Source organism: Ranitomeya variabilis, chromosome 5 (genome assembly GCF_051348905.1).
Source record: "Ranitomeya variabilis isolate aRanVar5 chromosome 5, aRanVar5.hap1, whole genome shotgun sequence".
In the NCBI taxonomy this organism is placed as follows: Eukaryota; Metazoa; Chordata; class Amphibia; order Anura; family Dendrobatidae; genus Ranitomeya; species Ranitomeya variabilis.
Genome location: NC_135236.1, coordinates 319,404,114 through 319,419,816, shown reverse-complemented (window position 1 = coordinate 319,419,816; position 15,703 = coordinate 319,404,114).

The following is a 15,703-nucleotide window of genomic DNA, read 5'->3' as shown; positions in this document are numbered from 1 at the left end:
TAGCAAAAAAAAATTTGTTTCCAAAATTGTGCTGATGTAAAGTAGACATGTGGGATATGTTATTTATTAACTATTTTGTGTCACATAACTCTCTAGTTTAACAGAATAAAAATTCAAAATGTGAAAATTGCGAAATTTTCAAAATTTTTGCCAAATTTCCATTTTTTTCACAAATAAACTCAGAAATTATCGACCTAAATTTACCACTAACATGAAGCCCAATATGTCATGAAAAAACAATCTCAGAATCGCTAGGATCCGTTGAAGCGTTCCTGAGTTATTACCTCATAAAGGGACACTGGTCAGAATTGCAAAAAACAGCAAGGTCATGAAGGGGTTAAGATAGGGGCTTTTCCTCTGCCCCTTTAAGCAAGGACCAAATTGCACCTTCCACACTTATTTATGTCTGTCCTTTACTTTTACTTTACGTAAAGTACTTTAAGTACTTTATGTACTTTTGAACATGGAAGGCACAAATAGGCACTTCTTGGATCTTACTCTTTTGGTATCATTTTCCCACCTTGTTACTATTGATAGTTGTAAAGAGAAATGTATAACATTGACTTTGGATGATAGATAGGTGTCATGTTTATCTCTCTTTCCATACCTCTTTTTTAACATGCTTTAAAATTGTTTGTTAGCTAATAAAGACTTTCTTACTTGTTTGAAATATACAGTCCGTCTTCTCCTTTCTTTATCCTAACCCTATAAGAGCACTAACTCCAACCCTAACCTAACCCCAACTGCAAAGAATGGAGAAAATAAATATATTTTATAATTTTTATCTAACTAAGGGGGTGACAAAGGGGATTTGATTTACTATTTTTTTTATTTTGATTACTGTAATCGGTTCTATCACAGTGATCAAAAAGAACCAATAGGAAAAATTTCATATTGTTGAGATTTTGGAGGGCATATTTTCTTTCCAGGATGATGATGCCGGGCCAGGGGACAGATCAGTAAGGCCCAGTGATGGGGGAGGTACCGGCAGGTCTTGAGGAGCATGATTTCTCTCTCCTTTGACATTTATATAATGTCAGAAAAGAGAGAAATCATTGAAACACTGGGTGTACTATTTTTTATGATTGCTGTTATTCACTGAATTACGGTGAACACGTGATTGGTCATCAGAAAATCTGGCCCCGATCATGTATTCTTCAGTCTCGGCTATCTTTGTTAGCTGAGACCCCAAAGATTTTCCTACTCTGAGGGATGCTACAGCCTTATACCCAATCGCCATTTTAAAATGGCAATGACGGACTAAGTACCCTTAGCGGCCGCTGTTTTAATGCATATCAGCAGTCGCTAAGGGGTTAAATGAGGGTTGGTTGTTATGATCCCTAGTGGCTGAGGATCACAAATAGATCAGCAAGTGATAAACTAAGGACGAGCTCTAGGGAGAGGGCACCAAATGGACCATCTTAGAAAAACGATCACACACCATCTGAAATAAAATCCATGGAAATGTGTGTCCAAGGCCTCTTCGGGACAGGCAAAGGCAACAGCAAACCACTGGCTCGAGAACAGCAAGGCTTAGCCCGAGCACAAATTCCACAAGACTGCACAAAGGAACGCACATCCCGCGACAAGGAAGGCCACCAAAAAGACCTGGCCACCAAGTCTCTGGTACCAAATATTCCAGGATGGCCCGCCAACACCGAAGAATGAACCTCAGAGATGACTCTGTTGGTCCATCTATCCGGGACAAACAGTCTCTCCGGTGGACAGCGATCAGGTCTATCCGCCTGAAACTCTTGCAGCACACGTCGCAAATCTGGGGAGATGGCAGACAAAATCACCCCTTCTCTAAGAATACCAGCCGGCTCTGAATCTCCAGGAGAGTCAGGCACAAAACTCCTAGAAAGAGCATCAGCCTTCACATTCTTCGAACCAGGCAGGTACGAAACCACGAAATCAAAACGAGAGAAAAACAATGACCAACGAGCCTGTCTGGGATTCAGCCGCTTGGCCGACTCGAGATAAATCAAATTCTTGTGATCAGTCAAGACCACCACACAATGCTTAGCTCCCTCGAGCCAATGTCGCCACTCCTCAAATGCCCACTTCATAGCCAACAACTCCCGATTACCGACATCATAATTCTGCTCGGCAGGCGAAAACTTTCTTGAAAAGAAAGCACATGGCTTCATCACAGAGTCATCGGAGCTTCTCTGCGACAAAACAGCCCCTGCTCCAATCTCGGAAGCATCAACCTCCACCTGGAAGGGAAGTGAGACATCTGGCTGACATAAGACCGGAGACGAAGAAAACCGGCGCTTCAGCTCCCGAAAGGCCTCCACAGCCGCAGAGGACCAATTAGTCACATCAGAACCTTTCTTGGTCAAATCCGTCAAAGGCTTAGCAACACCAGAAAAATTAGCTATGAAGCGACGGTAAAAATTAGCAAAACCCAAGAACTTCTGAAGACTCTTAACAGATGTAGGCTGCGTCCAGTCATGAATAGCCTGAACCTTGACTGGGTCCATCTCAATAGTAGAAGGAGAAAAAATGAAACCCAAAAAAGAAATCTTCTGGACTCCAAAAAGACATTTTGAGCCCTTCACAAATAAAGCATTGTCACGCAGGACTTGAAAGACCATCCTGACCTGCTTAACATGAGACTCCCAATCATCCGAAAAAAACAGAATATCATCCAGATACACAATCATAAACTTATCCAGATATTCACGGAAGATGTCGTGCATAAAGGACTGAAAGACTGAAGGAGCATTAGAAAGTCCAAAAGGCATCACCAGGTACTCAAAATGGCCTTCAGGCGTATTAAATGCAGTTTTCCATTCATCACCCTGTTTTATACGCACAAGGTTATACGCACCACGAAGATCTATCTTGGTGAACCAACTAGACCCCCTAATGCGAGCAAACAAATCAGTTAACAATGGCAAAGGATATTGAAATTTGACCGTGATTTTATTCAAAAGGCGATAATCAATACAAGGTCTCAGGGAACCATCCTTCTTAGCCACAAAAAAGAATCCCGCACCAAGAGGGGAAGAGGACGGGCGAATATGTCCCTTCTCCAAAGACTCCTTTATATAACTCCGCATGGCAGCATGCTCCGGCACAGATAAATTGAAAAGTCGTCCCTTAGGAAACTTACTACCAGGAATCAAATTTATAGCACAATCACAGTCCCTATGAGGAGGTAGAGAATTGAGTTTGGGCTCCTCAAAGAGCAATCCAAGGGCCAGAAAAAACGCATCCACACTGAGCAATGCAGGATCCCCTGGCGCCAATGCGAAGGCCCAATCTTGAGGGTCACCATGCAAAAAGGAAATAATAATCTTAACTTGCTGAACGGCATCACCAGAGGAACGAGGTTTCAAAGAAAGAAACAACTTACAATTGTTCTTAAAATTCAGGAACCTAGATCTATCTCCAGAAAACAACTCCGGAATAGGTATCCTAGGCTCAGACATAGGACTGTGAACAACAAAATCCTGAATACTTTGAACTCTAGCAGCAAGATGATCCAGACTGGAAGCCAAGCTCTGGACATCCATGTCAGCAGCTGAACTCAGAGCCACACCAAGATTAAGAGGAGGAGAGAAGCTAGCACAGCAGCTAGACACACGGCAACAACAAGAAAAAAAAAAATTCTCAAGGCTTCTTTTCTCCTGCTTCTGCCATGCAATTAATACTTTGCGGGCCGGCTGTACTGCTATGATCCCTAGTGGCTGAGGACCACAAATAGATCAGCAAGTGATAAACTAAGGACAAGCTCTAGGGAGATGGTAACTGGACTGATCGCAAATCTGAACCTATCCAACACAACTAGAGGTAGCCGGTGAACGTGCCTAAAAAATTCCTAGACGTCTCGAGCCAGCCTGAGGAACTAGCTACCCCTAAAGAGAAAGAAAGACCTCGCTTGCCTCCAGAGAAATAATCCCTAAAGATATAGAAGCCCCCAACAAATATTAACGGTGAAGTAAGAAGAAGGCACATACATAGGGATGAAATCAGATTCAGCAAAAGAGGCCCACTAGTACTAGAAAGCAGAAAATAGAGCAGGGGTCTATGCGATCAATAAAAACCCTTACAAAATATCCATCCTGAGATTTCAAGAACCCACACACCAACTCACGGTGTGTGGGGAGAAACTCAGCCCACTAGAGCAACCAGCAAGCGAGGGAATTACATTTTAGCAAGCTGGAACAGAAAACATGATAAACACTGCTGATCAAAAAATGAGCAAACAAAACTTAGCATATCCTGGATGGACTGGGAGCAAGGTAGTCAGAAGGAATCTGAGTACCACTGATTACATCGACAGCCGGCAACAAGTGGAAGTAAAACAGAGCTATATAGGAACCTCCCAGAGGATAACGAACCAGCTGATAGCCAGAGACCAGCAGGATAACAGACAAAGCCACCAGGGGGAGCCCAAAGCAAAAGTCACACCATACCACCAGTGACCACAAGAGGGAGCCTGAACACAGAGTTCACAACAGTTGGTACTATTAAAGGAAAAAAGAAATCCAAATTTACTGTGCCCTGGTGAAGAAATTATTGCCCACTAAACCTAATAACTTTTTGGGCCACCCGTAAACAAGCAGGCCTGATTACTGCCACACCTGTTCTCAATCAAGCAATCAATTAAATAAGACCTTGTCTAACAAAGTGAAGTGGACCAAAAGATCCCCAAAAGCTAGACATCATGCCGCAATCCAAAGAAATTCTAGAACAAATGAGAAACAGAGTATTTGAGAGCTATCAGTCTGGAAATGTCATAAAGACATTTCTAAATCTTTGGGACTCCAGTGAAACACAGCGAGAGCCATTATCCACAAATGGCAAAAACATGGAACAGTGGTGAACATTCCAAGGTGCAACCTGCTCACCAAAATTGCCCCAATAGTGCAGCTATGACTCATCTAAGAGGTCACAAAAGACCCCTCAACAACATTTAAAGAACTGCAGGCCTCACTTGCCTCAGTTAAGGTCAATGTTCATGAAAGTGACTGGGCAAAAATAGCCTGACAAGACAAAGAAATCCAAGACAAAAAACACTGCTGAGAAATAAGAACATAAAGGCTCGTCTCAGATTTGCAATAAAACATCTTGATGGTCACCCTGACTTTTGGGACAATACTCTGTGGACAGAAGAGACAAAAGATGAACTTTTTGGAGGTGTATTACATCTGGCGTAGAAGTAACACAGTATTTCAAAAAAGGAACATCATACCAACCGTAAAATATGGTGGTGGCAATATGATGGTCTGACGCTGTTTTACTGCTTCATGACCTAGAAGACTTGCTGTGGTAAATGGAATCATGAATCTGCTGTCTACCAAAAAATCCTCAAGGACAATGTCCGGCCATCTGTTCATAATCCCAAGTTAAAGAACACGAGTTGTTCAGCATGAAAATGATCCAAAACACAACAGCAAGTCCACCTTGATTGGCTTAAGAAAAACAAAATAAAGACTTATCGCAAAGTTTGATTGCAGTTCTTGTTACTAAGGGTGGCCCAATCAGTTATTAGGTTTAGAGGGCAATCACTTCTTCACACAGGACCCTGTAGGTTTGGATTTATATTTCCCTTTAGCTGTTTCTGACATTGGACGTAATGTTCCGACCATGTGCCCTGGGCCTATTTGACAATGGATGGAATATTGAATCATCACGATCGCCTGATCACATGGGAGTGTGCGTGGGTGATCGCCGCCAGGTGTCAGCTGATTCTGACATATGACACCAAAGTACTAGGTGCCAGGAGTGGTCACACACTGCTATCTGTACTTTAACCCCTGAAATTCTGCTATGGAACATGATTGCAGCATTCTGGAAGCCTGCAGAGGGCTGACAGCCCCTCTGCTTTTGGATTGGAGGCCCTGTGGCATTACGCTGTGTCCCGATCATTGCCTTTATGACCTGATGTCCTTATGACAACATCGGGGTCACCAGAGCTAGGAAACTTGCTGATCATGCTTGCTGCATGGTCAGAAAATCTCTGTCAGTGCAGAGCTGACAGTTTCTATAGCATGGGGATGCTGCTACATCTCCATACTACAGAAGTGATCAGCCTGCAAAAAATGAAAGTCCCATATTGGGACAAAGTAAAAACATTTTTTTAAATATTTGTAAAAATATTTGAAAAAAATCTAAATATTTTCTGTCTCTAAATAAATATTTGAATGAAAAAAATGCAAACATTAAAAGTGTGCATATTTGGTACCAACGCGTCCGCAATGACCCAGCCTATAAAACTGTCCACTAGTTAACCCCTTTAGTGAACACCATAAAAAAATAAGTAAAAAGCAAAGCAAAAAAACAATGCTTTATCGTCATACCGCCGAACAAAAAGTGGAATAACATGCAATCAAAAAGATGGATATAAATAAAAATTGTACAATGAAAACATCATTTTATCCCGCAAAAAACAAGCCACCATACAGTTCTATCAGCAGAAAAATAGAAAAGTTATAACTCTCAGAATAAAGTGATGCAAAAATAATTATTTTTTCCATAAAGTAGTTTTTATTTTATAAAAGCGCCAAAACATTAATAAATATATAAAAGAGGCATCGCTGTAATCGTACTGAGCTGAAGAATAAAACTGCCTTATCAATTTTACCACACAAGCAATGGCATACACATATATAAATAAATAATAATAATATACCCTCAACCCAAAAATTATTCCTAAATTGCTGGGTTATATTCATTCTGCATCCCAAAAATTGGAATAGTAAGCAATCAAAAAATGTCATGTTCCCAAAAATTGTACCAATAAAAACGTCTACTCGTCCCGCAAAAAACTAGACCTCATGTCTCTGTGGGCCAAGATATGGAAAAATTATAGCTCTCAAAATGTGGTGATGCAAAAACAATTTTTTGCTGTAAAAAGGATCTTTTAGTGTGTGACAGCAGCCAAACATAAAAGTCCGCTATAAGGCCTCTTTCACATGTTCTGATATTTCTGGTACTGGAGATGTCAGTGTACATGTGTATAATGCTTGCGGCACACGTGTGGCAACCGTGTGCCGCATCAGTACCACACAGACGGGTGCCACGGAAGAAGCATTACAGTAAGCGCTGTTCCCTGGCTCCGGGTGCTGAAAACGGTTCTCATCATTCTGAATGATGAGTTATATTTAAGTGATAAAAGAGATAGCAGGTGGTGGCTGATTGGAATATTACTCCCATCAGCCTACACCTGCTGCCGCTAATAACAGTGACAGCAGTATTGGCTGATGGGAGTATTCATCAGCCCCTGCCTGCGCTATAAATAAAAAATGAAAGAAACAGCATAGGTTCCCCTGTATTTTCTATAACCAGCCAGGCAAAACTCACAACTGGGGCTGCAGCCCTCAGCTGTCAGCTTCAGCAAGGTTGTTTATCAAGAATAGAGGGGTCCCCATGCTTTTTTTATTTATTTAATTAAGTAATTTAAAAAAAAACAGTGTGGGGTCCCCTCATTTTTGAAAACTAGCCTTGCTAAAGCTCACAGTTGGGCACTGGTTTTCTCAGGCTCGTAAGGGGCCATGGATATTGGTCCCCGCCAGCTTAAAAATAGCAGCATGCAGCACCTATAAATGGCACATCTATTAGATGAGCCAATTCTGGCACTGTTCCCAGCTCTTCCGACTTGCCCTGTAGTGGTGGCAAGTGGGGTTCATATTTGTGGGGTTGATGTCACCTTTGTATTGTCAGGTGACATCAAGCACACGGCTTAGTAAAGGAGAGGTCTCTATAAGACACCTCTCCATTACTAATCATATAGTTGTATGGTAAAAATAATACACAGCCATAATACAGTCTTTTGTTAGAATTAAAACAAAACACAGTTTTCCATTTTTATTTAAAAATAAGCACAGTTATACTCACCTAACGCCTAATTCCACCGAAGCCCTCGTTCTCCTGTAATAAAACAAACAAACAAAAAAACAGTATCCTTTATCTCTCCATCGTTCTGTCCCACGCTGTAATCCATGTCTGGGGGATAAATAGTTTTCAACCTGGATTGTGCCAAGATGCGACCATCCAGGCTGAGAACCACTGGTGACTCAACTGCATCAGTGACCAGCGGTGATGTCATCGAGGTTAGTGCTGGTCACTTAGGCTGCATTCCCTGATGGGCTGAACTGCCGTGACCTTGGTGAGATCGCCGCTGGCCCTTTATTAGACTGAAAATACCAACTTCCAGCTGTGAGCTTTATCAAGGCTGATTGTCAAAAATGGGGGCGACCCCATGCCGTTTTATTTAATTGTGTATTTAAATAATTTAAAAAAACAGCATAGGGGCGCCTCTGTTCTTGATTACCAACCTTGCTGAAGCTGACAGCTAAGGGCTGCAGCCTCGAGCTGTGGATTTTGCCTTGCTGGTTATAGACAATACAGGAGAACCCACACTGTTTTTTTCATTTATTTATTTATAATGCAGGCAACAGCTGATGAATACCCCCATCAGCTGCTCCTGCTGTCACTGTTATTAGCAGCAGCAGGGGTAGGATGATGGGAGTAATAGTTCCATCAGCCACCACCTGCTGTCTCTTTTATCACTTAAATATAACTCTTATTATTCACCCCTGCTTGCGTTGATCGCCGGCAGAGCAGGGAAGAATGATGACAGCCGTGTTCAAAACCTGGAGCTGGGGAACAGCGATTACTATAACACTTCTTCCCAGTGCCGATGCATGTCACACAGATGATATTCATGTGTGCTATCCATGTATTTTGCCCACAGACACACGGTCCGTGTAAACACACTGACATGTGCACAGACCCATTCACTTGAATGGGTCTAAGTGTGTACATGTCTCCGGTACGTGTGAAACCTGTCACCACACATACTGGAGAAACGGATGTGTGAAAGAGGCCTAAATCTGGTATTGATGTAATCACACTGACCCAAGAATAAAGTCACTTAATCACTTAAGCCACCCGAAGAACTGCATAAAATATAAATAAAACTAATTCTTCACATGCTGTTGATTTTTTCATTCTGCCTCCCAAAGCTTGCAGTAAGGCTTGGCACACATTTATCCTGCGCTGAGCACTTGTACCGGGGTTTCCATGTAAATCTCTGAAATACTTGATTCAGACAGAACGTCTGTCGGGAGTAGTGTTGAGCGATACTTTCCGATATCGGAAAGTATCGGTATCGGAAAGTATCGGCCGATACCGTCAAAATATCGGATCTAATCCGATACCGATACCCGATCCCAATGCAAGTCAATGGGACGAAAATATCGGAATTAAAATAAACCCTTTATAAACTTGTAGGTTCATTCTACATGAAGGAAAACAACTAAGAATAATGTAGGATGTATTGGGGGACGTGGCGGAGACATTAAAGGCACAGAGGTTTAGCCCAATGTAATAGAATAGCAGGATTTTGTTTTTTTTTATGACGTTCGGCGGTAGAAAGATTTTGACTTTGTTAATTTTTTTTTTATTTTGTCAGATATTGATGTTTCACTACTTCCACGCCCTTCACCTTCTTTTTTACTTCTCCCACACTTTCTTCTTCATTATCCTCATCATCAGCTTCTTTGACATCAACTATCTTCACCTTATTCATCTTCTTCTTCATCTTCTACCTATTATTTTTTTTGGTTACATTGTTCATATTCTTTTTATTTTACTATTATCTTCATCATATTCTACTTCTTCATCATATTCTTATTTGTGACAGGCATTCCCGTAGTTGTTATCTATAAAAGTTTGAAGATTACACCTTCCGTTCTGCCTGTCACAAAAGAGTTACATTTGTCCGCGTTCAGTTTGGCCTGCAGCATCAGGCTTTATCCAGGGGCACCACGAGGAGGAATGGACTCACCCCCATACACTGCTTAGTCTTCTTCTGCTTATAATTTAGATAATATTTTTTGCTCTGATATTTAGTGTTATGCTTAATGTTCTTCTGCTCTTTGTTCTGCAGCCTCTTGTTCTTCTGCTTCTCGGTCTTCCAGGTCGTTGTCGTCTCCAGGGTCGTCGTCTCCGGGGTCGTCGTCATCGGGGTGGTCTTCAGGGTCGTCGTCTCCAGGGTCATCGTCATCGGGGTGGTCTTCAGGGTCATCGTCTCCAGGGTCGTCGTCATCACGGTGGTTGTCGTCTCTGGTGTCGTCGTCATCTTAGGGGTGGTCTTCCGGGTCATCGTGTTTAGTCTCTTGAACTTGGAAATGGAGCAGAAGGTACAAGAAGGCTGAGAAAATGCCGAGAACCAGCTGATGGAACTGGAACTCGGATGGCTACCCGAAGGTCCAAGAGCCAATGGAACTACCGAGGACCAGCTGACGTTACTGGAACCCGGTTACTAAGCAGGAGGTACCCGTGCCTGAAAGCACTACCAAGGACCACCTGACGTTGGTGGAACTCAGATACCCAGAGGGAGGCACCTAAGCCAAAGGCTCTGCCCGGAACCAGCTGACGGTACTGGAACCAGGATGGGGAGCAGAAGGTACAAGAGCAAAAGACACTGCCGAGAACCAGCTGACGGTGCTGGAACGCGGATGGGTAGCCGAAGGTCCAAGAGCCAATGGAACTACCGAGGACCAGCTGACGTTACTGGAACCCGGTAACTAAGCAGGAGGTACCCGTGCCTGAAAGCACTACCAAGGACCACCTGACGTTGGTGGAACTCGGATACCCAGAGGGAGGCACCTAAGCCAAAGGCTCTGCCCAGAACCAGCTGACGGTACTGGAACCAGGATGGGGAGCAGAAGGTACAAGAGCAAGTGTCTGCGTGGCTTTTGCAGGACACGATGCCGGCTGCACAGCAGGGGAACAGCTGGCGGTGCTGAACCCCACTGACACATTGGCTGGTGTTTTTCTCTGTGCAGCTAGCAGTACCGGGCCCCAACTGGCGGTGTTAGAGCCCGGGGTCAGCAGGAGGAGGAGATGGAGCAGAGTGTAGGCTGAAGCCTGCACTGGCGGCAGCTTTGGGTCTGTTGTGCCTGCGTGGCAGTTGCAGGACACGTTGCCGGCTGCACAGCAGGGGAACAGCTGGCGGTGCTGAACCCCACTGACACATTGGCTGGTGTTTGGCTCTGTGCAGCTAGCAGTACCGGGCCCCAACTGGCGGTGTTGGAGCCCGGGCTCTGCAGGGGGAGCAGAGTGTAGGCCGAAGCCTACTTGAACCAATTTCAAAGGTAACCTTTAACCCCCCCTCAGGGGTTACAAAGTAGAAGAGCCACAGCTTATGCAGCAGTAGTGCTGCACAAGTCAAAGGTTGCTCTTTTAATTTTGCTCCTTGCACACGCTGAATGAAACACGTATAACATTTAGCCCTTTATACAGTCAAACTGTGTTGGAGGCGCGAGTTCCCTTTGTAATGAGACGCAGCACAGATGTCAAGAATCCCACCTTGGTGCTGGGTGCAGCCTCCTGAGCGTTGTTATTTGCTGTACAGGAGTCTGCGCTGTCGTGTTATCCCCTGGCCTAGCGCTGTTAGCGCTGCCCATCTTCTGACCTCATTTAATGTCGGCCGGTGCGGTTGGCGATGACCATGAATCCCAGCCCCGCAGTGTCTTAACATTGTTAAAACACTGCGGGGCTGGGATTCATGGCCTGGCGCAGCACATATGTTCGCCTCTCGCACTCGGGTCCTTACACCCGCTTCAGACTGTGCGGCGTCAGCTGATCCCTTATCACATGCCGCGGCCATGAAGCCGTACAGTCTGAAGAAGGCGGAAGGAGATGAGGGACAGGCGAAGTGATGCACCGCTCATGCCCATCAATCACACCCTCGCAGTCCCAAGAAATAAGACACCGAGGGGCGTTGTGTGGGTCAGGGCGGCCGCAGAGGCGCAGGCAGCCAAACAATGATGCCAGAAGACGGGCAGCGCTACCAAGGGGGTTGCAGCGTGTCATTACAAAGGAAAGTCACACCACCGGGACGGTTAAATGGTCACACAGAGGACACATTTTAGACGTGTTTTCAGTTCCACATGTGCGAGGAGAATACGTTTTTGAGCCACCTTGCACACATGCAGCATTACCGCTGTACAAGGTGGCCTTAAAAACGTACAAACGCCTGGGGGAGGGGGGACAGGTTCCCTTCAATTTCAGTTCTTGTGTCTGCGTGGCTTTTGCAGGACACGATGCCGGCTGCACAGCAGGGGAACAGCTAGCGGTGCTGAACCCCACTGACACATTGGCTGGTGTTTTTCTCTGTGCAGCTAGCAGTACCGGGCCCCAACTGGCGGTGTTAGAGCCCGGGGTCAGCAGGAGGAGGAGATGGAGCAGAGTGTAGGCCGAAGCCTGCACTGGCGGCAGCTTTGGGTCTGTTGTGCCTGCGTGGCAGTTGCAGGACACGTTGCCGGCTGCACAGCAGGGGAACAGCTGGCGGTGCTGAACCCCACTGACACATTGGCTGGTGTTTGGCTCTGTGCAGCTAGCAGTACCGGGCCCCAACTGGTGGTGTTGGAGCCCGGGCTCTGCAGGGGGAGCAGAGTGTAGGCCGAAGCCTACTTGAACCAATTTCAAAGGTAACCTTTAACCCCCCCTCAGGGGTTACAAAGTAGAAGAGCCACAGCTTATGCAGCAGTAGTGCTGCACAAGTCAAAGGTTGCTCTTTTAATTTTGCTCCTTGCACACGCTGAATGAAACACGTATAACATTTAGCCCTTTATACAGTCAAACTGTGTTGGAGGCGCGAGTTCCCTTTGTAATGAGACGCAGCACAGATGTCAAGAATCCCACCTTGGTGCTGGGTGCAGCCTCCTGAGCGTTGTTATTTGCTGTACAGGAGTCTGCGCTGTCGTGTTATCCCCTGGCCTAGCGCTGTTAGCGCTGCCCATCTTCTGACCTCATTTAATGTCGGCCGGTGCGGTTGGCGATGACCATGAATCCCAGCCCCGCAGTGTCTTAACATTGTTAAAACACTGCGGGGCTGGGATTCATGGCCTGGCGCAGCACATATGTTCGCCTCTCGCGCTCGGGTCCTTACACCCGCTTCAGACTGTGCGGCGTCAGCTGATCCCTTATCGCATGCCGCGGCCATGAAGCCGCACAGTCTGAAGAAGGCGGAAGGAGATGAGGGACAGGCGAAGTGATGCACCGCTCATGCCCATCAATCACACCCTCGCAGTCCCAAGAAATAAGACACCGAGGGGCGTTGTGTGGGTCAGGGCGGCCGCAGAGGCGCAGGCAGCCAAACAATGATGCCAGAAGACGGGCAGCGCTACCAAGGGGGTTGCAGCGTGTCATTACAAAGGAAAGTCACACCACCGGGACGGTTAAATGGTCACACAGAGGACACATTTTAGACGTGTTTTCAGTTCCACATGTGCGAGGAGAATACGTTTTTGAGCCACCTTGCACACATGCAGCATTACCGCTGTACAAGGTGGCCTTAAAAACGTACAAACGCCTGGGGGAGGGGGGACAGGTTCCCTTCAATTTCAGTTCTTGTGTCTGCGTGGCTTTTGCAGGACACGATGCCGGCTGCACAGCAGGGGAACAGCTGGCGGTGCTGAACCCCACTGACACATTGGCTGGTGTTTTTCTCTGTGCAGCTAGCAGTACCGGGCCCCAACTGGCGGTGTTAGAGCCCGGGGTCAGCAGGAGGAGGAGATGGAGCAGAGTGTAGGCCGAAGCCTGCACTGGCGGCAGCTTTGGGTCTGTTGTGCCTGCGTGGCAGTTGCAGGACACGTTGCCGGCTGCACAGCAGGGGAACAGCTGGCGGTGCTGAACCCCACTGACACATTGGCTGGTGTTTGGCTCTGTGCAGCTAGCAGTACCGGGCCCCAACTGGCGGTGTTGGAGCCCGGGCTCTGCAGGGGGAGCAGAGTGTAGGCCGAAGCCTACTTGAACCAATTTCAAAGGTAACCTTTAACCCCCCCTCAGGGGTTACAAAGTAGAAGAGCCACAGCTTATGCAGCAGTAGTGCTGCACAAGTCAAAGGTTGCTCTTTTAATTTTGCTCCTTGCACACGCTGAATGAAACACGTATAACATTTAGCCCTTTATACAGTCAAACTGTGTTGGAGGCGCGAGTTCCCTTTGTAATGAGACGCAGCACAGATGTCAAGAATCCCACCTTGGTGCTGGGTGCAGCCTCCTGAGCGTTGTTATTTGCTGTACAGGAGTCTGCGCTGTCGTGTTATCCCCTGGCCTAGCGCTGTTAGCGCTGCCCATCTTCTGACCTCATTTAATGTAGGCCGGTGCGGTTCGCGATGACCATGAATCCCAGCCCCGCAGTGTCTTAACATTGTTAAAACACTGCGGGGCTGGGATTCATGGCCTGGCGCAGCACATATGTTCGCCTCTCGCACTCGGGTCCTTACACCCGCTTCAGACTGTGCGGCGTCAGCTGATCCCTTATCGCATGCCGCGGCCATGAAGCCGCACAGTCTGAAGAAGGCGGAAGGAGATGAGGGACAGGCGAAGTGATGCACCGCTCATGCCCATCAATCACACCCTCGCAGTCCCAAGAAATAAGACACCGAGGGGCGTTGTGTGGGTCAGGGCGGCCGCAGAGGCGCAGGCAGCCAAACAATGATGCCAGAAGACGGGCAGTGCTACCAAGGAGCTTGTTGCGTGTCAATACAAAGGAAAGTCACACCTGAGGGACGTTTTAATGGTCGCAGAGGACTCATTTTAGACGTGTTCAGTTCAACATGGGCAAGGAGAATAAGTTTCTGAGCCACCTTGCACACATGCAGCATTACTGTCGTACAAGGTGGCTGTAAAACGTAGAAACACCTGGGGGAGGGGGGACAGGTTTCCTTCAATTCCAGTTCTTGTGTCTGCGTGGCTGTTGCAGGACACGTTGCTGGCTGCACAGCAGGGGAACAGCTGGCGGTGCTGAACCCCACTGACACATTGGCTGGTGTTTTTCTCTGTGCAGCTAGCACATCTGGGCCCCAACTGGCGGTGTTAGAGCCCAGGGTCAGCAGGAGGAGGAGAGGGAGCAGAGTGTAGGCCAAAGCCTGCACTGGAGCAAGTTGAAAGGGAAACTTTAACCCCCCCCCAGGCGTTTGTAGCTGAAAGAGCCATCGTGTACAGCACTAATGCTGGAAAAGGTAAACTTAGCTCTTTTAATTATGGTCCTTGCACATGCTGAACCTAACACTTATGAAAAGTGTCCCCTCCTACCGTGATACCGTCCGGTAGGTGGAACTTTCCTTTGTGATGTGACGCAGCACAGCCGTCATTTTTACCCCCTTGGCGCCGTGCGCCGCCTCCTCAGCGTTGTTTGAATCAGTCCCGGAGCCTGCGCTGTTAGGTTAGCCCTTGGCCATGCACACATTTTGCGCTGCCCGTCTTCTGACATCATTTGGTGTCAGGCTGGCTGCGCCTGTGCGGCCGCGCTGGCCGAGATCCCGCCTCGTACTGTCTTCTGATTTAATCCCACTGGGGGCCTGAGATCCGTGGCCATGCGCAGTGCATATCCTCGCCTCTCACTCCCCTCCCTACGGCTTCTTCAGACTGTGCGGTGTCACGGCCGTGGCATGCTATTAGGGACCAGCTGACACCGCACAGTTTGAAGAAGCCGTAGGGAGATGAGTGAGAGGTGGAGGTTCAGATATGCACTGCGCATGTCCATGGATCTCAGGCCCCCAGTGGGATGAAATCAGAAGACAGTACGAGGCGGGATCTCGGCCAGCGCGGCCGCACAGGCGCAGCCAGCCTGACACTTTTCATAAGTGTTAGGATCAGCATGTGCAAGGAGCACCACGAAAAGAGGCACTTTTTCCCTTTGCATCATTACTGCTGCACAAGGTGGCTCCTTC